A 22,884-nucleotide genomic window follows, 5' to 3' on the forward strand; every position below is an offset into this window, starting at 1 on the left:
TTGGATAGTGTTATGTTTTTTAAAATTTTTGGTGCTTATATTTATTTTACATGTTAAATACTATTAAGTTATGCAAAAGAGACTTTTATGTAAAAGAGCCTTGTTACATAAATGTTATTGTATCTCCATGTTATTTAAGGGAAGTCCTGATGTCCATTGAAGGAGTTCTAATGTTATATAAAGAAGTCCAAATGTTCTGTAATTAAGGAAGCCCCTATTATATTTTTGTGCTGGGATCAAGGAAAATAGTCATGTGCTTATTTTTCTTCTACTACAAACTTCATTTATTTATTTGTTTTTTAAGTTTTGAATAAACAATATTAAAACAACTGGTTACACACTTTTCACTGACATTGTAAAACTCACGCTCATGTGATGGAAAATAAAGTTTTTTTTTTTCATTGTATGAAAATTTTGTTATTGTATTATGTGTTCTTTTATATGGAAATTTTAGTTGTAAAACAAGTTCAGGTTCTATTCTTGCTTCACGAACTTATATTTATTCTTAAACTTTTAATAAAATTAAAAACCAATTTAAGGGTCACCACAGTCATATTCCTGTAAGAAAAAATTGAAACTCATTATCAAATACCATTGAATCATTATCACGATCGAGTATGGAAAAATGGATTTAAAACATCAAAACCAGTTTTGTCAGATAAAATTGTAAGGTGTTTCTCATAATTGCTATTTAGCTTGATCTGATAATCCAACTGGTTTAACTTAATATTTGACATAGTATTTAAAAGTGTATTTTAATGTGGAAATTTGAAAGATTTATTAACTGAGTAAAGGTCTTGCAGGCAAGCTAGTTATTTAAAAAATTTCTCTTCAATGCATAACATTGTGTGAGGAAAATCAAAAGGCAAAAGACATCTTTAGATGTTGTTAATGCTTTAAACAGTGTTTTTAAATAAAATTTAGATTTTTGTCAGTTTTTTTTGTCCTACCCATGTTTTTTTGTTTTTTAATGTAATTACTTGTCAAATGAAAAAAATAGAAGAAAAATAATTTTTTTCCAAATGCGGAAGTATTGACTATAATAGTAAAATATATCTTCTTTTATGTGCTAATGAGAAAATTTTTTTTGTTTTAATTTGTTTTCTGGTTTGCTTAGGTGTATCTGACCATAAAGTTCTAAAAAATTTCGGATGATCTCTTCTAACAATCACATGTCTGAATTCTGTCCAGCCTTTCGTTGATTGTGTTGGCATTTACGTAATTTATGATGAACGAAGGTGAATATTGTAATAAAATTAATAAGAAAAATATTCATACCTGAAAAGTCGCAGAGCAATTTTACATATTTTCTTAAAACGGATAAATAAGAGATCAAAGCTTTCAAGTATTCTACTAGTTGAAATAAATCCCAAGAAAATTGAAGTTGCAGATAAACTTAACAAAAAAAAACTGCTTTAGCTTTGAAGTTGAAAGTTGAAAAAGAAGGAAAGTTTATATCTTTCGAGAGCTCAGACAAGACACTATTTAAGGCAATTTCGAAAGAAAAATGGGAGATGGGATAATTTTGGAAACAAGAAGAATGGAAGTGATCACTTTAGCAAGCATCATTAGGTAATCGGCAAGTAATTTGTACAAGTTGGATACATTCTTTATTACGCCACGTTAATTACCTAAATTTTGTTTTGAAATATACAAAAAAATATCTGGTTTTGTATTGCAACTTATTTTAAATATGTGTAGAAAAAAGCATTAATGTGAATATTAATTCAGTTTTTTATACTCTCCAACATTTAAGATTTACGCTAAGTATTTCTCTCCATTAGGAGTGACCTAACGCTGAAATTTTTATGAAACTGCTATTGATTTAATGCCGTGACTATTTATCACTCTGATTCCAATACTCTTATATATCTTTTAAAATTATTTATCAGTAGTGGTGGACAAAATTGTTTTATTAAACTATTTGCGCCTGGGAAAACTATTTTGTGAAACTACAGAAATTTTGTAGTAGTTAACGGGTTTGGTTATTATATATTACAAAACTATAAGTTATGTAACCATAACTATAATGTATGTTTACATTTTTCAGCTCTCTCCAAGAAAGTTGTAATTCATCAGTGTCCTTATTGCAACTATTCAAGCATTCTTAAGTATGACATTAAAAGACATGTGAGAATCCATACTGGGGATAAACCATATCAGTGTAAATTTTGTAACTATTCATGTAGTTGGAAGCAAAATTTCAACAGGCACATGAAAACTCATACTGGTGAAAAAAACTTTCAATGCAGCACTTGCAACAAATTTTTTGCTACAAAAGCATCATTGAAAAGTCATACCATTCTTCATTACAAGCACTTAATGTGATCTGTATACAATAAATTTATTATTATTAGTAATTATTATTTATAAATTCATTATTATAAATTTATTATTATAAATTTATTGCTACCAAAATGTAATGTGTTTTCATTGCATCCTTTTCAATTTCTCAAACAAATTTTTTATTAAATTATTTGAATTTTTTTTAATAAAGAAAGTGGTATACTCTTAATTATGAAAAATGAATTCTAATAAATGCAAAGCTGGTTATGTTGACAGCTTTTGTTATAGAATTTTGATTCTTATTCCATTATTATGATGATTTGTGATAATTTTTTAAAGCGTGTATTAGGTTGGTAAAAATGTTTCTTCGCAATAGAAAATAAACTAAATAAAGAATACTGCGAAATGTAATTTATATTTAATTAAAAACTTAATTATTATCAAAAAATGTTACCATTTTAAAATAAAACACACCTTATATTGTTTAGATGATGAATTGTTAATTTTAATGAAATTGAATTATAAGGTATTTATTGTGAAGTGGTTTTTATTGTCATTCACTTCACTTTTCTTGTTATTGTTGTGTTTACTTGGTTTTTTATGTTATTTATATGTCTTTTGTACTTGAATGCTTATTCTAAGAAAACAAGCTAGAGCTTTGCTTGTTGCTTATCCTAAAAGTTATATTTTTCCCTCAACATCTGACCTCATTATCAAAATAAATAAGTACTCAATATAACGAATAGTTCTTTGGATTTATTAAATATTTATTTAATTATATTAAATTTAAAATTAATATTCTTTGAATTTCTTGAAATCATCAATTAAGCTTTGGTTATGTTTCCGGATATGTGTCTTTAATTTTTGTGTGTACTTTTTCTCATACAATGGCAATTAATAGCTTTATATATTCATTAATTTTTGTTTAGAAAAACTAATGAAAACAATAGTCTGTAAAAGTAACACTATTGTTGTAAAATTATTTAATATTTTCACACAAAGCTAATCATGATGACAATTGATAATGCTACAAAATTTCTTATCTATACTTGAATTCTTACTTTTCCCAAAAATGTGATGAAAAATTCATTGCCACTTTTTCTTTAAAAAAAATATATTACTTTTAATTTTTTTGCTTTGAGCCAATTTTTTCCCAAAATAAAAACTTTCAAATGATAAAATTTTTTTGAATTATGATTCTTTTTATCGCAAATGTGTGAAATATAATTGATGATGAATAAAACTTTTTTTCAGTTGCTGAAGACAAAGTTTATCTGATACATAACCTTTAAACTAATAGGTTTGTTTATGTTGTATTGTAATTGTATGACAGATTTCATTCAATTTGATAAGTTTATTCTTATTTCCCATTATTGTTTTTTATATAACTTTAAATATTTTTAATCTAATGAGAATATTTTTTCCTACGCTATAGAAATTGATACAGTACATTTACTTAGTTGTATTGAAAATACCAAAAATTACTTTTTATTGTTTATATAAATAATTTGTACCACACTTAAATATAATATAAGGTAAAACTCTGACTCAGCACTAATTCTCCCATTTCCTATGAAGTTAGAAGAATAAAATTTGGAATATATGCTCTTTATGGAACAGACAAAGTTTCATTTCAATATTTCGTAATTAATAAAGTAATTAGGAGGTAAATTAAAGTTTTGCTAAATTAAAGTGTGCCACAAAGTTATAAGTCTCAAATTTTGACCATGTGTTTTTTATCAGATAAAGGGAAAAGTTAAAATACATTTTATTTCAATATTTTTTAATTATCGGAGTTATTAGGGATATTTATCCTTTATGATTATAATCCAAAAATAACTCATTTCAGTAAAAACAGAACTCTCCAATTTCAGTAAGACTGTTGCTTAATTTAATAACGTAATCTCACTTGGAAAGACCGCAAATAATGATAATAATCTAAAATTTTTAATTGTTTAAGCATATGCCTTTCAATTTTGTGCATGGTTGGGATCAATACCAATTTATTGATTACTAATTTATTTTTTTATACTTTTTGCACATTGGTTGTTCAGCTATCTGTCATAAATAATAAAGCTACTAGTTGTTGGCTACAGGGGGGTCGTAAAGGTTAAAACTCCTCCTTTTTTTAAATTTTAAATGGAATGATGACTACAATATAGGTAGCAATGTTCATGTTATCTTAATATTCTAGATAAGTTTGTATTCACTGATTTGAAGCTTGGTTGAACCCTAGTTGTTCTTAATGTCAGCTTAACCAGTGTGTTATCATGGCTATGTCTGGACAATAAACTAAATTGCAAGAGTACTTATTATTTTTTTAAGTATACTTGGGGTTACTGGTTCTAACAAATTTGTTTTTCATGAAAAACATCACTATGAAATGAATATTTTCTACAATTTGAAAATTAGAAGGTTACATTTTTTATTACAGTTTCAATAAGAAATTAAAGATACAATTATTCTCTAACTACTTGATGTTCATGTCAAAAATGGAAAAAACAAAACAATATTTAAATAACTAAAATAACTTTGTCATTTTATTAATATTATAAATTGTTTGAACTCTACAAAAATATTATGATGAGCCTACTATGTTACTAAATTTTATTTTTATGCATTGTTGATGTATTACATTTTTTTATAATAAATGAAAACTATAATAATTTCCATGAAATTTGTTTCATTTATTAACTTAATAATATTTTACTTTTGATGTTTGAAAGTTGTTCTTTAAGGGATCTTTTTTGTTTCTGTGTATCCTATTACACAATAGGAAAATATTTTAAAAATATTTTTTCGTCTTTCTGTATGTCTATTTATATGGCAATCTTATGTAAATATTTTAAATCATTCTTGAAAGATTCCAGTACATGTAAGTTCATTTGAATTTGCCACACATGTTATAAATTTGACTTTGTGTTTTGTTCTGTTTTTTCTTTACATTTTATTTTCTGTTTTTTGCTTGATATATTTTTTACTTAATGTGTTCTATATTGTTTCAATTTTTTGAGTGTTTCTCCCATTATTGTATTGATATATTTTGCTTTGACTATATTGATACAATATTAGAAATTACTCCTTTTTGTGGATATAATCATGTGAGCTGATGAAGAGATTATAGATATACAGTAGGGAACCGATTATCCGGAACGATCGGGACCATCGCTATTCCGGATAACTGATTTTTCCGGTTTTCTGAATCGCTACAAAAAGTCGTTTTTTTTATTGTTAAACCCAACTAAAAAAAATAAATATTTGGAAATAATCTTGAAAAAACGAAGTAATACACTAATGATTATTTCCAAAATGATGCTAGGGTAAACATCTTTCAAAAAAGAAAGAAAAATCCTAAAATCTTATGAGGAAAAAAAATTTTTTTTTTTTTAAATAGCGGGAAAATTTATCGAATTTCGTTCCGGTTTTTTGGTTTTCCGGTTTTCTGATTTCCGGATAACGGGTTCTGTACTGTATATATATATAAATATATAATATATATATATATATATATATATATATATATATATATATATTTGTTTTTGTAGTTAGTTTCTAAGAATATTGAATCTCATAATTTTGTAACAGTTATTATTTCAAGTTGTCCGAATTTTACAAGGGAAGAATAGTAATTATGAATTTTAAAAAATATGAGTCTCACTTAGGTAAAAAAAAAACCTTTTAGGTAGTAAAATTTTCAAAAAGTTTTGTGGAGTAAAGTTAGCTTTTAAATGTCGCACAAAAATCCTCAAATAACACTTCGAATTATTTTCCTATTTTCAACAATAAATCGGTGAAAGTCGACTATAGATATATATATGAATTCCATTTAAGCATGGTGCATGTCGTATGAATCAACTTTTCCCATGCAAGTGATAGACAACATTAGGGCTATCGTTTAATCGTCATTTACGAATTTATAACTACAAAGGAAATTCCATATAAATTAATATTGAGAAATGAACTGTGTTTATTATTAGTGTAAGAAGCTGACAGTAACCTAAAGTACAATAAAAAAATTATTTGCTGTGTTTAAAAGTGTTAGAGACTTGCTCTTTACTTTAAAAAATCTAAAAGTAGGTTCATTTGGAAAATTTCAGTTTATGGACAATAGTTGAAACAATTCAAGCCTTGAATTGTTTCAAATATGAAACAACAATTCAATTGTCAAAACAATTAGCTTTAGTCTACATAGCCCAAAGTATACTCTATGTTCCCTTTGGAAATTTAAAATAGTGTTTTAAACTCAGTTACTGCAAGACCTCAGTTTTAATGAAAGATAATTTAATAAATATTTTATTTAATATTAGAAAACTTAAATGAAATTCAGTTAAAACATAAAAATGATTTAATGAAAAGATTTCATGAAATTCTTAATGTTAAGATTGTATGCGACTGAGCTTGAAAATTTCTTTCCTTTCAAAACAATCTTAAAATATCCTTTTAATTTAATTTATTCAAAAATTATATGTAAATAAGTACTAAAGAGAAACATTGTGAGGTTTCTCACATGTCTTGTCATGAATCACACAAAAAAGTAAAATTACGGACCTATGGCAGTAATTGTTGAAAATTATACTAAAAGAAGATTTTGCTATTTAAGTCATTGATTAAATTTTGCTGTTTCAACTGCCCATATGTCGGTGTATGTAAAAATAAATAAATATGTGTAGCTATATATTGTGTAGCTATATAGGTCCTCAATTTAAACAAATCTATTTTGTAAATTTAATTTCTTTCATTTTTCAGCTTCTGCTAGGAAACGCAAGTATCAATGTCCATTTTGCAGTTACTGTGGTGCTTGGAAATCAGCTTTAAGTAGACACATCAGAATGGGGGAAAACCATTTCCATGTGATATTTGCGGTAAACATTTTAGTAGGAAAGATCGTTTGAAAGAGCATATGACATGTTCTCATCTTAAGAAACAGTTGAAATGTATGGCATTTTTAAATACTTAAATGCATCTTAAATTTGGGCATCCAGCTTTTTGCATACTTGTAGCTTAAATTTAGCTTAATATAAAATTTTAATAAACTAGTGTGTTTTATTATATGCAAAAAGTTATAAAACTAGGGAAATAAATAATAATTTTTTTTAATTTGCCATTTTTTGTGTTGCTGAAAATAAGGCATTTTTTTGCATATACTTCTAAAAAGAACGTGTACATGTGTAAAAAGAAATGCCCAAAACAAAAAATCCTTTGAGGATTTTATTTAGAAGGCTATCAACTAGGTTTTGAACTATTATCCTAAAAGCAAGTGTATATACTACTGAGTTAGCGACCAATGTAGTTAAAAAGCAAATTTTTAAACATTTCTGCACTTGTCTTTGTGAAAAAACATGCATAAAAAATTAAATAGTACATTTTTCTCTTAGTCTGTAGTTCAAAACATATGTGCTAAAATCGTCAACTCTCGTGAGTGTGAAATATTAAGGACAATTATTTTTAAAACAATGTGAGATATCGTGTAAAATGTCAAAAATCTGATTTTGATATCAAAGCATTTAAATAATTAAGATCATTAGTCTATCCAATATTATCACCTTGCACAAAAGCTGCTTTAACATTGTAAATAATTGGATCATTAACAGTATTTTTAGAAAGCTTAGAGTACAGGGATTTTAAATTTTTAGTAAGCTCAATTTCAAAAATTTTGTCAAAAATCATGTTTTTGCACCAGTCTGATATCTTAAACTATGCCTAATGTTTGCCAGTTAAATATTTCATTCTGAAATAGTTTTCTTGAGTTTGACTAAAGATGATTTATTAAACAAAATAAATGGAAGTTAAAAATTCTGCTTTGTTTTACATATTTAATTGGTGTTTATTGTTTGAAAATTAAATACTTTACAATTAAATAGATACCATATACAACAAATTTTCCTTATACTTTAGTTATGCATGTTAATTTAGCTATAATATAAATATAAATATAAAATTAAAAAACCTTTTGAAGATTATAGAAAAGTTTTAATTTTTTTTACTGGCCACTTATTATCTATTTAGTGCTTTTGCAAAATATACTTTTACTGACAATTTGTACTACAATTAAATTTAATACAATTTTATCAATAATTACGAACACTTCATACTTTTTTTTATTTATTTAAATATATTGCAACTGTATTTGATTTTTATCAACTGCAAGTTTAGCAGGAGCACATTGAAAATGTGCAGATATCAAAACTGAGCATTTTAAATGACAAATTCAACCAACTCAGATGACAAATTTATTTCCGACTCCATGATGGTCGGTCAAGTACCATTTTAGCCTGAGAATTTTGTAATAATTTTGCCTTTGAATTTTCAGCCATCACTAGTAATTCTCAAAGTTTGTTTATTACTTGTTCTATTTATATTTTATTAAAAACAATTTGTTAATATCTATGAAATCTTCATATTTTATTTACTTTCCGCAATAATAGGCCATTCAATATCAGAATGTGATAATTTCTTTTAAATTTTCAGCTATCAACAGAAAAAAAAGAAACTCATCATCAGTGTCCTTACTGCAGCTATTCCAGCTATTGGACAACCCTCTTAAAGAGACACCTTAGAATTCACTCTGGGGGAAAAACCCGATCAGTGTGTCATTTGCAAGAAATGTTTTAAAAGACAGTCGAATTTGCAGCGACATATTGTTTCTCATTCAAATTATACATTTCAACATAATTTCATTCAATCGTTTTGTTATTTTTGTGATAATCTACTTAACCTTAAAAATAGGAGACCTTAATAATCTACGGAACCTTCAATAAAAAGTTTTGTATGTTGTTTTTTAAAATAAAATGTTTTACATTTCTTTTGTTTTTACATTGTGTCTTTGCAATTTTAAAGTTTATATTGCCTAATATCTTTTTCTAGTTGAAATAATTATTAGTACTCATAATTTATTTTAATTATTTCAGACATTTTTGTGACTTATTTTGTGCATTTTTTAAAAACATAGTTAGATGCATGTTTTTTTAACCTAGTTTTTTTCTTCTTGTTTTTACCAATTTAATATTCACATTATGTATTCTTCTAGTTAAAGTAGTACCACTGCTCATGGTATCTACTTTTTTAAAGACATGTTGCTCTTTCTGTTTGTTTTTTTAAACCTTTTTCGTAATTATTAATTTAATTTTGTCAAATAGCATTTTCTTAGTTAAAATAATTGTTCATTCGCAGTTTATTTAAACTTCATCCTGACAAAATGCGGGGAGAAATATTACACTGTAATTAACATGTTACTTATTCCAAAAACTTTTTTGTGTGTAGTGTGTATCACCTGTTTTCAAGTAAGTAATCTCACATAAAGATTTTAAAATTTATTTGTAGCATTCTTTTACATTTTAGCGGAAATAACTGTTGTGTTGCCTAAAGTCTTCTTTTTATTTTATTTTGTTGTGTACAATTCTGAGTAATAAATAAATCTGCTATTCAAATGTTAAATTTGTGATTAATGAATTAGTTTGCTTAAATACAATTATAAAAGCATTAAATAGTTTGATTTAACATTTTTTTTAAAAAAATTTCAGCTTTTTCTGGTATGTATATATAATTTAGTGTTATATTAATCGTAGAAAATCACAGCTAATCAGTCACACATTAAGGCTAATATGGAATTTTTTCACTGTAGTTTTCCAATGTTTCAAAAGGAAATCAAATTTTTAGTTCCACACTGCTCTCATAAATTTTAAGTTTTTAAATAATGTTTTGGACTGTCTTATGATTAACTACATTAAATGTCTCTTTTATGTTGTTTGCATTGATCATATTAATTTAATATTGTTATTTAACAAATTTGATTTAAAACATATTATTTGTATTTGCTGTAAATTTAGATAAAATTTAGAAAAGAAATGCCTGTAAATGTTATACCTGTTGCAAAATGGGTTCTGAATTGTTTTATTTAAGAGCAATTGATTTATTTTTACAGATTCATGTTTCAGAGATAAATTATATTTCTACGCATGAAAGGTAAAATTACGTATATCCCAAACATCATCTTTATAAATGCTAACTCTGTGGAGGGAAATGTGAATTTCCTGCAAAAATATTTCAGAAAGTGGTGCAATTGGTGTAAATATTTTTATTGAATGTGAATGTCTAAGATCACATAGTGTGCAGTTTAATTATTTGAGGACTTTTTGAAACATTTTTACTAAACCATGTGGTTGGTTTCATAATTAAATCAAAGAAAAACATAGAAAGATAAATTCGAATAAAACCACACTTCATGGAAAGTTTAGCCTGGTAAAAGCCTTGAAGACAGCCTGTTTGGTACGTCCTATTGAATCAATATCATAAGCCAATATTTGAACAGACTTTTGAATAATTGTACCCAGTGTATTTATATTGACATCTCTAATTGCTTTTTCCAATGCAATGTTAAATAGCCTGCAAGGAGGGTGTCTCCTTTTCTTAAACCTCTTTGCATGTAAAAATGGTCATACATTTTATTCTGTTTTTGACATCTTTAAGGGACATTTTTACAAGGTTAACTAGTTTATATGGGATTCTAAATTCAACCATACTAATACTATAAACGCTACAATGAAATTTCAGAAAACTGATATAACAGTTTTTTATTTTTTTTTATTTTTTAAAAAAAAAAAAACATTTTTGCAATATGTGTAGCTTGTTTTATACAAATCTATGTCGAATATATAAAAATCTTAATTTTTAATTCTTTTATTTCACTCTAATCTGAACAATAATACGAAAAAAAATCGCTCCAAAAACAATTCACATTTTACTTAGATATTTATGCCAGCAATATATATTTTTTATTGACAGCTAGCAGTGAAAAACTAAATAATGGTATGCAATCCCTTTACTTCCATAAAGCAAATGAATCATCTTGTGAATAAATCTGTTATTGAAAAAATTATGAATATATTGTAATTTTTCAGCTTTTCCTGGAACAAGTGTAATTCATCGATGCCCTTTTTGCAATTATGAAAGCGTTTGGAAGTCTGTTCTAACAAGGCACATTAGAATTCACACTGGTGAAAAACCTTTTCAATGCAACATTTGCTACAAGCGTTTTAATAGAAATTCAACATTGAAGAGCCACATGTTTACACATTCAAGGCCGCAGCTCATGTGAATAGATGTTTATATCAGATAGTCTTATGATAGACTGTCTAGAACTTGAACTTAAAGACATTGACTTTGTTTCAGCCACTGTAATTTATTAGTTTTAGTTGTTTTTTAAGTAAGTTCGTTTTGTGGTGTACACTAATAGGTGACACATGCTTGTGTCGTGTCTCGGCATTCCTTGGGAACAACTGTCCTCAGTTGCAGCTGTGTAATAAAACTGTCAGATCAGCTCTGTGTCTTTAAAATGTTCAAATTTAACAAATTGCTTGTCATAGGGCCGGGATAGTCTGGTTGGTAGGACAATGGGTCTTTGTCCAAGAGGTCGTGAGTTCGATCCTCACCTGCCGAAGACTCCCCATTTAGTAAATGGTTACTGGTGCATGTTAAATCTGTTGAGTCTCAAAGTCCTCCATGTTCCCATAACAAATCAATACCTCTAGGAGTACTGATCCACGAGTTTCCTTGTCTTCTAGATTGATTTAAAATTACAAGGCTACAGAGTTGAACCATTAGTAGTCTAAACCTAAAAATTGGGTCGGCTGTTCAACGACGGATATAAAATTTAAAATCACTCGTCGAATCATGCATGAGACATGGTCAGTGATGCGTTTTTAGTTGGCAAAAAATCTGTCTACTACATAGATTCGCTGGCAGATTTGTGAATTAGCAAAATTCCCTTCCATGCTGACAGGAAATTTTGCTACTCTATGACAGCGACTCTCTCCACAGCCCAGGTCTCAGCTATATTGGACTCTGTTGGTTGGAAAGTGTTTGACCACCCCTCCCTAAATCCCAGACTTTGGTCTGAGTGATTTCCGTCTTTTTCAATACTTCAAGCATCATTTTGGCAGCAATCTCTATATCAAAGACGAATATGTGAAACCGGCTGCGACCTCTTGTTTAACGGAGCATGCGACAAATTTGTATGAAAAGGGCCTAGAATCTAGTTGTAAGGTATGATAAGTGTTTAAACAAACTTTGTAACTATGCTGAGAAAAAGATAAACACATGTGGAATCTGAAAATAAATTTGCTTCTTGAAATTTTCTTTTGTTTGGTTTTTATTTTCAAATGACCCTTACTTAAGAATCAACCATCGTATTTATGTGAAATATGTAGGAGTTAAATTTCTAAAGACATTAAGTATATTGCTCTGTCATTAAAAATTTTGTTATGATTTCTTAACAATTACTATAAGTAGAACTTAAATTTTTTTTTTCAAAATTTCTGTATGAAGTGTTTTAATATTGTACCTAATTGTATTATTACAAAAAACTATTGATTTATAATGTCTTATAACCTATATTTCTTCGTAACTAATATTTCTGTGGAATGAAAAGTAATTTTCTTCTGGCCCAATTATTTAAAAAAATTTCTAATCGATTTTTATGAGAATTTTTTGTTTTTTTGATAAAGCTTATTAAAATCTTGTTGTGTGTGGATTAATTATATGTTAGCAAAATTTAAATATCTTAAACATATCTTAAAACTGTGCTTTATTGTCATGTCTAATAAAGAATTATAATAAAAAAAACATAAATTATGCAATTTTTGCTAATTATTATATTAAATAATAAAATTATATGTGTATACATATAAACTAAAATAATAGTTCAGTTTTCTGAGGCATTTATTCGAAGAATGTATACTTTTTCCATGCAGTTAGCATTAATAATAAAGAATGGAATGATGTTCTGTAGCCGCATTATTTCAAAATAAATTATTCCCTTATAGAATAAATCCACTATTTCAATTATAAATAATCTGTTTTAATTTTTCAGCTTTTTCTGGAACAAGTGTTTTTCATCAGTGTCCTTTTTGCAATTTCAAAAGCAGTTGGAAGTCATGTCTTAACAGACACTTCAGAATTCACACAGGTGAAAAACCCCATCAGTGTAGCGTTTGCTCCAAACAGTTTAGCAGGGCATCAAACTTGAAAATCCACATGCTGAGACATTTGAAGATGCAGAAGTGTTAATGTATAAATGTTTTAATGAAGTAATTTAGTTAGTTTTATCACTGACTATTAATTATCATCTATTTAGCTAAAGGAAATTATTATTTTTTATTATATCATATTTAAAATATGTGGGAATATGAATTTCTAAGGAGTTAAAAACTATTGTTTTTATTAGTGATATTGAATTTTTTTCAATAGATTTTTGCAGCACTGTAATTTAAAATTTTGTAATGAATACAAATTTTTGAAATTATGTTTGTTTGATTTTTGTATTGTTTAACAATTACTGATAATGGAACTTAGACAGATATGATGGAAATGGTTGTACACATTGATAATTAACCTATTCACATTTCTTCTCTTAGAAGCTGTTAATTTATGTTATGATTATTGTTATGTCATGATTGCTTATTTATGGTTTGATTACTGTTATGTTATAATTACTTGTTTTATGTTATTGTTTGATTCATCTCATGATTTCTACTGATTATACTTCATAATAAATTATTATCATTACCATTGTCCGTGCCAACCCAATAGATATTTTTAATATTTCTTAAATGTCTTTAGTTATCAGTAAGATTAAGCTTTATTTATCAAAATGTATTTTTTGCAAGACGTAATCTTTTTAGGAATAGCATCATAAAATTCACATATATAAAGATATTTAACATTAGATACTAAAAGTCCACTCATTTTAGCAGAGAAAATGTTGTCCTTCCTTCCTTCCTCAATGGCACGACAGCCCCGGGTGGGCCCTGGCCTTCTCAATCAACTTCCTCCAGGCCTGCCTCCGCCTGGCAGTTATCTTCCAGTTTGAGACTTTTAAGACTGAAAAGTCTCTTTCCACGCAGTCGGTCCATCTCAGCTTTGGTCGACCTCTGGGCCTTGATCCGATGGGCTGAGCCAAAAAGATTATGTTTGTCGAACGCTCTCTGTTCATTCGAATGATGTGACCAGCCCATTTAATTCTTTGGATTTTTACATACTTGACAACATCAGGCTCTCTAAAGGCCCGATAGAGTTCTGAGTTTGAACGTCTGTACCAAGTACCACAACATAAAAAACTTTCAACTGTAGCAGATGTTTTAGGCAAAGATATCACATGTTCTACCTTTTAAAGAAAATCTCAATATGAATATTTTATTTTTATTTTATAGCCGGCCCAATTTTGGGTTTACGACTACCAATGTTCAACTCCGTAGCCTTTTATTTTTGAACCTAATACAGAAGACAAGAGAACTCGTGCATTAAGTATTGAGAGAAATTTGCCTTCAAACGGGTTAGTTTCATCAAAGAGGACTTTTTGATGAAACTAACCCGTATTTACTTTACATTGAGAGGAAAATTTTGAGAATCTCCCACAGTTAACCCGATGGAAAGTAGATTCTTTTTTTTATGTGTGTCTTTTTTAAAACTTGCATTTGAATTTTTTTTTTAAAAAAGTTTTAATTTTATTTTAAAATGAATATTATTTGATTTGTGTAAGACTGGACATGATGATTGACTTTGTTTCTGTATCATATTTAATGATTCAAAGCCAGTTCTGATCCAGACATGGATGATAATCACCCGTTATTCTTTGTTTTTTCTTCCCCTTCATATGTGCAGTCTTCAAAGTGATTGCTTGACCATAGCTTAGAACGAATGGCCTACAATGCAATCTTTGTAACTACTTGATCTTTTGGAAGAATGATCTGCACAAGTATATGAAAATACATATTTGTGAAAAACCCATTGAAAATTGCACCTGTGGCAAATGTTTTGAAATGAACTTGAAGGATCTATGTTATCTCACATGAAAATGAAATAACTATTCTTTTTGTTACCAATGTAATTTAAGCGTGTTTTTATGTTTTAAAAAATAAATTGCTTTCCTTTCTTTTTTCTATTTTGTTTTTATTTAGATAATACTTTTTATACTTACAGAAATGCAAAACTATAGAAGTGCAAAAGAGGAAAAAAAAACCTATTAAGGTTATGTGCTAATTTTTAAAAAAATGTTCTTAATGTAAAAGTTAAATAACTGTTTATCACAAAGATAATTATTAATTATATCCTTTATCTAGTTATAATACTTAATCATATCAAAAAAGAAAATTCATGAATAATACCATTTGGGTGAATTTTTATTTAATCTTTCAGTAACTTAAAAAATATTTGATAAAATAAATTGGTAAAATATTTTCTTTAAATTGTATTGCTCGTACCAAAAAAGTATGTTAATGTACATTTTGTTTCTATTCAAGCATTTATAAGAATTATGTTACTAAACACATATGAAATACACATATTTGCAGGGATTTTTTTTCCTTTTAAGTTTTTTTATAGTCTCTTTTGATTAAGTTATTTAATCGTTTGTCCTATTAAATGTATTTATTGCATTCTGTAGTAAGGAATAGTAATAAAAAATTGAAAGAACTCTTACAATTTTGTGCAATAGTAATTTAAAAAGAATTCTTTATCATAAATAACTGTGTAAAAGGGGGAGGGGAATTATTTATGATTTACATCTTTGCTTCTTATTACAATTATCAAATTTTTAAAAAAATCTTAAAAATGTTTTGTGTGAGTTTTTAATGAATTTTTAAGTAACTCAAAAAAAAAAAAATTATCTTTAAATTTTTCAGCTCTTACCGAATAAGTGCATCAGTGTACATTTTGTAACTATTCAAGCGTTCATATGAATGATGTAACGAATCACATGAGAATTCACACAGGTGAAAAACCTTTTTGTTGCGATCTTTGTGACTACTCGAACACTTTTAAGAGAGGCATAACCAGTCCACACTGGTGAAAAACTCTTTCCATGTGACCTTTGCGGAAGATGTTTCTCTCAATAATCTAGTTTGAAAACTCACATGAAGCATTCATACTACTTTTTTGCAATTAATGCAAAATAAAAGTGTTTTCTTACCTATTCTGCAAAATAAATGTGTCTTTTAATTTGTTTGTAATTGATATAAATTGCAGATTGATTTATAATTTTTTTTAAACCATTTTTTAAATCTTATCTTTTCAAGTATTCATTATGATTATCCTATAAGATGTCTCTATTAAATTCCATTAAAAAATTTAAACAACCTGCTGCAATTTTATGTTGTGGTTTTTAAAGGGTGGCATAATTGATGTTAAATAAATTATTAAAACTATGAAAATATATTATGAATTATGCTTTGCTTTTTTAATGTTTACTCACTGATATATATATTTTTGAAAGAAAGAAAAGTTTATATGAAATCTTAAAAGTATTTATGGTGTGAATTTTTAATGCATTTTTAAATAACTCCAGAAAAATATAAATATTTTCTTTAAATTTTTCAGCTCTTGTGAAAAAGTTGCATCAGTGTACGTTTTGCAACTATTCAAGCATTTATAAGAATGACGTTACGAAACACATAAGAATTCACACAGGTGAAAAACCCTTTCACTGCCATCTTTGTGACTACTCAAGCACTTGGAAAAGGGGTATAACCAGACACATGAAAGTTCACACTGGAGAAAAACCCTTTCCATGTGGCCTATGTGGAAGATGTTTTTCTGAAAAATCTAGTTTGAAAACTCATATGTTAACTCACATGAAACTTTTATAGTATTTTTTTGTAATCAATGTAAAATAATAGTGTTTTTTTCTCCATATACTCTGCAAAATAAATATGTGTTTTAATTTTTTTTTAAATATAGGAAACTCATTTTAATTCAATATATTAAGTTATATGAACAAATAATAAGTCTTCTCAAATTTCTTGTTGAGCACAAAGTAAAAATTATATATATATATTTTTGTTTTGAGTTATTCATTGTTATTATTTGTTTATCTCTGAGTATATTTTTTAATCTTTATGAGTCATTTTAGTGCAGTTACAATTTTTTCTGAAAAATGTATAGCGGCAATGTGCGGTCAAAGTTTTTATAAGTCAATGAAGCAGTCTGGTAAACTTAATCGTCGTGAGATAAGTTTGTAATCTTACCATTGCATAACCACATATTTAAAACATGCTATAAGAAAATAACAACACTTCAAGTTCAACTGTTTATTCTTTCAAGACTACAATTTCAAAACTTTAAGCCTGAGTAAGTACACACACACACAAAAAAAAGAAAACTTTCAAGGAAATAAATTGTAATGTAAAAAAAAAGTGGTACAAGAAAAAATATGGAACAATGCAAAACGTATTTTCATCTTTATTAAGAACTTGAAACTTCAAAGTGGAGAAAACAGGAATTTTACCAATTATGGTACACGGGAAATTCCTGCTAGATCAATGACGTTCTGACGTCACTCATACCGTTAAAATTAAGTATATTTTATTCTTTAAATATATTTTAACTTAATGCTTTTCAACTTAATTAAACTCTTAATTCTATAGCTGTTTATTATAGCATGTTTTTTATGTCTCTCTTTGAGTTTGAATTAACAAGAGTTAACTGTACCTGCTTCTCTTCTTGTATCTACTCGTGGATGGCACTTATTTTAGTGCCATCTCATTCATATTATTTTATAGTGTGTCATCTAAAGCCAATTATTTCACATAATTTATACAAAATATTTATATAATTGACTTGTTTTTATTTTATTTTAATCTTGTAATCATGTCTAAAATAATTTTTAGACATGATTACATGATGAAATAATTATAAATTAGTTGTATAGATAAATTCTTCTCAATAAAACTATATAAATATCTGGCTACAAAAATTGTCTAACACCAGTCTTTTTAAATGTATTGTCCGAAAACATATTATAGAAAGTTCTATTTTAAAATGATCCGTGCAATTTTTTTTCATTAATTCTTCTAATTTCTTCTAAAAATAAATTTAAGAAAGAGAGTAATTAGTAAACAAAATTTTATTGCAATTATTCTCTCATTAAATATTAGAGTAAAGATTTATGTAATTTCAAGTTAAAAAAAATTACACTTAGATGTAATTTTGTCTCGTTAGGTGTTTTATTTCTGGATCATAAAGATTTATATATTATTGTAAGATTTCAAATGTATAATAATTAACTAAATTTTTAACTATCTTTAAAAATTACTAAAATTACCCCTCTTAGTTTTGCAGTATATAATAAAATATAAAAAAGAAATTTAAAGCTATAATATTTATTTATAAAGATTTTGTTCACTTTTTTAGCACCATGATAATAAAACTTCCCTATTTTTTTAAAAATTTCTATTTTACATTTTTAGATTTTGCTAAGCAAGTTGGAATACATCAAAGTAATTTTTACAACCATTCAAGTATTTTGAATTGGGATATAGCAAGACACGAAAGAACCACCAAAGATTCGAAAAAATTTCGCTGTAGTCTTTGCACCTATTCAAGTGATTGGAGGAAAAATGTAAAGAGACATATGAGAACCCATACTGGCGAGAAACCCTTTCAATGTGGATCTTGTGGAAAGTGTTTTACTCAGAGTTCTAGTTTGAAAACTCATATAATTGCTACTCACACGAAAACATAATTTTTATTTTTTGTGATGCATATTGTGCAAATTTTAACTAATTTTTCTGCAAATATCTTACAAAATAAATACATTTTCACTCTGTTAATTTATTTTATGATTGTGTTTTTATTAACTTGTCTTTGTGATTAAATTGTCCTGTGTGGTTGGAATTTTGTTTTTAAAATTTCAACCGCTTTCTGACTAGCTGGAGTACTTAATAACTCTCTGGAAATCTGTGTCTGAAGGCAATGTAAATTTGAAACTAATACTGTCCAGTTTATTGGCAGTATGTATTGTAATTAAACACCAAATAGAATTGTTATTAAATAAAAAATACTACACCATCTGCCTAGCTGTGTAATCAAGTTTAAACTGTAGTTCTGTGCTGGAAGAGCAATGGAAGTATCAGTCATTTTTTGACCGCTTCTCATAGAATTCAGCATCATATAATCGACAAAAGGAATTTATCCTTAATAGAAATTTTATCCACTAACTACTCTTTAAAAAAAAAACAATTGAAAATTATCGGTTATTAGTTAGATACGTCTCTTTTAACTTTTCCTCAATCAACAACATTATATTTGCTACACCAGAAAACTGTTTAGTTCCTGTAGTAATAGTTTGGCCTGTCACTAGATGGCAGTATCATTGGCTGTAGGGTCAAGCTTTCTTATATTTAGTTATTTTGATTTCTTTAAAGTTATGAGTAAATTGTCTGCAGGGTATATTAATGTTTTTGATGGTATCGATATTGTGTAAATTATTATGTGCCATTTCCTTCATTTTGCTAATCGCCTGTTTTTATTGAATGCTGATGTTACACTATTCTTTATTGTCACCACTCTCAGTTAACTATTTTCATTATTAATGCTTATACTTACAGTTTTGTTGTAAATTCAATCTCTTATTTCATCACAATGTTCAATGTGAGGTCGACCGAAAAGTGTCGACCTTTCACAAAAAAGTGATTATTCAGCCTCAAAAAGATTAAGTTGCTTTTTTAAGCAATGAATGGAATCAAATGCAGTAAATAAAGAGACTAAGCAAGACAGATCTCATTGCACAAAATTTCTGATACTTTTTTGTTGGTTATGTTTTATCTTTCTCAGCTAAAGTGTAAATCTTCCGAGATGGTAGGAAAGGGAAGTTTATTACCATCTAATGAATTTAGATGTAACCATCTAAGTACAATGAGATTCTGAATTCTAGTGACTGAGTGAAAGTTGTGTCACCTTTTAGTTTAGATCAGCTATTCCCAATTTTCTTCGGCTACAGAAACCGAAGTGATCCTCCTTGTTTTGGCGGAACCCTGACCTTATAACCAAGGTTTATTTAGGTAACTGTGAACTTTATAAATTATAGAAGACTATATTTAATTAGAGAAATGATTATTTTTATTGTTTTGTCATTGTAGTGCATCTACCCACACTCATTAATTTTATATTAGGTTTTAAAACCGACAGTTAAATTTGCAGTCCTTCTATGTCTAATCTAGTTATGAATCTGGTGAATATGCATAAGCTGAAAATGAATGAAATAAGCTGAGTTATAGTTTTCTTTGAAATAAAAACTTAAAAGAACTGCTATAAACGTCAATTTGTCGGAGAAATCGTCATCTTGTAATGCTTCCAGCATTCTGATACATAATTCTAATCGACAGACATTATCCTCCGACGTCAAGTGTACAAAAGCTGCACACGATACGGTTTGAATTGTGACTGTTGTCTTTTAGCTATTTATCTAAAAATGTTTGTTTCCTAATTTTGGTTATAAAACTCATTTTAAAGATTAATTCTTTTTGCATTAATACATTAAATTTTATGTAATTTTTTAAAACAATTTGAGAATTTTCTTTTATTCCTTCTTTTGTATAAAAGGGTGTAAATAATGACTGGAAAAAATGTGTTAATCTAAAAAAAGTGTTTCTGTAAATGGTTTATCTAGTTTTTAAAGTCCCCCAAAATTTTAAGCATCACAATTTCTTTTAACGATTTCTGTTTAAATTTTGCAGCTTTTTCCAGGAAGGGTAAACTACATCAGTGCACTTTTTGCAATTACTCAAGCATTTGGAAAAATGATTTAACAAGACACATAAGGACCCACACTGGTGAGAAACCTTTCCAATGTGGAACTTGTGGGAAATGTTTTAGTCAGAAATCAGTATTGAGAGGTCATATGTTTACTCACATGAAAATTTGAGAATCATTTTTGTGTAAATATGTAAATCAGAAGCGTTTTTCTTTCATTCATTTAATTCTGTAACAATATCTGTTTAAATTTTCCAGCTCTTCATAAGAAACATCAATGTGAATTTTGCAACTATTCAAGCTTTAGAAAAAATGATCTAACCAGGCATACAAGCATCCACACTGGTCTTAAACCATATCACTGTGCTTTCTGCAATTATTCAAGCAGTTGGAAGAACAATGTTAGAAAGCACACCATAATCCACACACCTGGAAGACTTATTTCAGAAACCAATATCGACTAAACAAATGATGATTCTAAAGAACATTTTTAATGAGTGTTAATTGCAAGTGTTTCTTGAAATATTTCTAAAAAAATAATTGTTATACGTGTTCAGACTATCAGACTAGGATTATTTTCCCCCCATCTTTGCAACAAAAAAGAAGATCTACCATTTTAAAGTTGTAATTTATCATGATTGAATTTATCGGTCATGAGATCAATAAAATATATTTTAAGCTTTTGGGAGTTTTTATGTTGTAGTAGCTTCAGGTGACATATTGTAAACTCTGTAAAACATTACAATATTTTTAGTTCTGGAATTTTTTTTGTAATAGAAAGTAAAAATTAAAAAACGAAATTCAAAAGTAACGAATGATAAAATGTTACAATATGTTGTTCTTTTGTTTATTTTTGTACAACATAACATAATGTCGATAAAGGAAACTTAGGTCCAAGCCTACATTGTAACATTTTAGCTCCCAAAATTACTAAAAACTTTATCCTTGCTCAATGAAGGAGCAAGAAAGCTTTATATGATTTCTGCAATTGTATTTCTATTTTGACATTTAATTTAAAATGTAACTCCTGTGTTACATGAAATCTTTTGATAAAATAAGTTTTTTGGAATTATTTCATTTATCTTCAAGTTATCTCTAGTTTTTTAATTAGTTCAGTTTTTTTTAAAAAAAATCATTTTATGAAATAATATGAGAAAAAGCATTCTGTTTATATAATGTACTTTCTGAGAAAAAATTTTATTTCTGAGAAATGTATATTCAGATGTAATTTTGTTATTGTAATTTTAGATAAATAAAATAAGTACAAAGTGACCTCAAGCACTGGATACTCCTTGTCCTTTTTTCTATATCCTTGTTTTTAATATGGCCTTTGAAACTTTTAATAAATGAATTATTCTCTTACTAAAAACACATATTTATGACAAATAATAATTTGAAATGTCCAAAACTAATATGCACCTTTTTTTACTGACCTAAATTTCTTACATTCCAAACTTTGAAGAAAAAAAAGGATCAAAGTAACCCATGTTTACGATACTGCTTTAAAATGAGCAAAGTTAAATTTGGTCAACCTTCTTTCTTTTATTTTTTTAGAATTACTTAAAAGTCTCTTTAATTTTAAATTATGAAGCTCATTTAAAAGAATTTTTAATGTTTAATAATTGTTAAAATTTAAAAAAAAAACTTCTATGCAAGTTGTTCATGTAATTGATAATACTTGAAAAAAATATGTATGTATAGTTTGTCTAAGATATGTGTTGTGTTATCTGGAAACATTGGTGTTACCACGCTGTGGCATTATTATTTTTTTTAAATTTGCTTGCATGAGCTTAGTGGCATGGTTATTAAATTCAGTTTAACTTTTATTAACATTGTTTTTAAACTGAGTTCTGATAAAAACTTGTTTAAATAAAACATAAAGAAGGGTTTATAGAGCTGAAAGTTTGGTGTTTTCATTTTACTTTATCTGCCAGAGTTAGTGGTATGTTAGATGATACATATATATTTATACTTAAAATTTTTTTTTGCATTGATAATAATTAATCTAATTTCTGAGCACCGAAAAGTTTGATAAACTATTTAATTTATCTAAAAAATTAAAAATTATTTTACTCT

At 27.2% G+C, this 22,884-nt stretch overlaps 2 long non-coding RNA genes across 3 annotated transcripts in view; both read left to right on the forward strand.

Annotated features, from left to right (window-relative positions):
• The window catches only part of LOC147814422 (uncharacterized), a 50,794-nt gene extending 45,117 nt beyond the window's left edge, over positions 1-5,677 (forward strand). The window contains exon 2 of the long non-coding RNA XR_015431261.1: positions 1-5,677. This exon is cut by the window's left edge and continues 24,640 nt beyond it. This is a non-coding gene — a long non-coding RNA (uncharacterized LOC147814422).
• A 1,356-nt stretch (positions 5,678-7,033) lies between these two features.
• On the forward strand, positions 7,034-22,086 carry LOC107456390 (uncharacterized). Of its 2 annotated transcripts, XR_015431263.1 has the most exons (3): positions 7,034-7,220; positions 8,755-17,633; positions 18,525-22,086. It is a non-coding gene; the product is annotated as an uncharacterized LOC107456390 (long non-coding RNA). The 2 variants fall into 2 exon arrangements; XR_015431262.1 differs by lacking the exon at positions 7,034-7,220 and having other exon boundaries at positions 8,287-17,633.
• The last annotated feature ends 798 nt before the right edge of the window (positions 22,087-22,884 follow it).

The sequence above is a fragment of the Parasteatoda tepidariorum genome, chromosome 2 (assembly GCF_982258835.1).
Source record: "Parasteatoda tepidariorum strain Cologne lab strain chromosome 2, Ptep-v5.0, whole genome shotgun sequence".
NCBI classification, from domain to species: domain Eukaryota; kingdom Metazoa; phylum Arthropoda; class Arachnida; order Araneae; family Theridiidae; genus Parasteatoda; species Parasteatoda tepidariorum.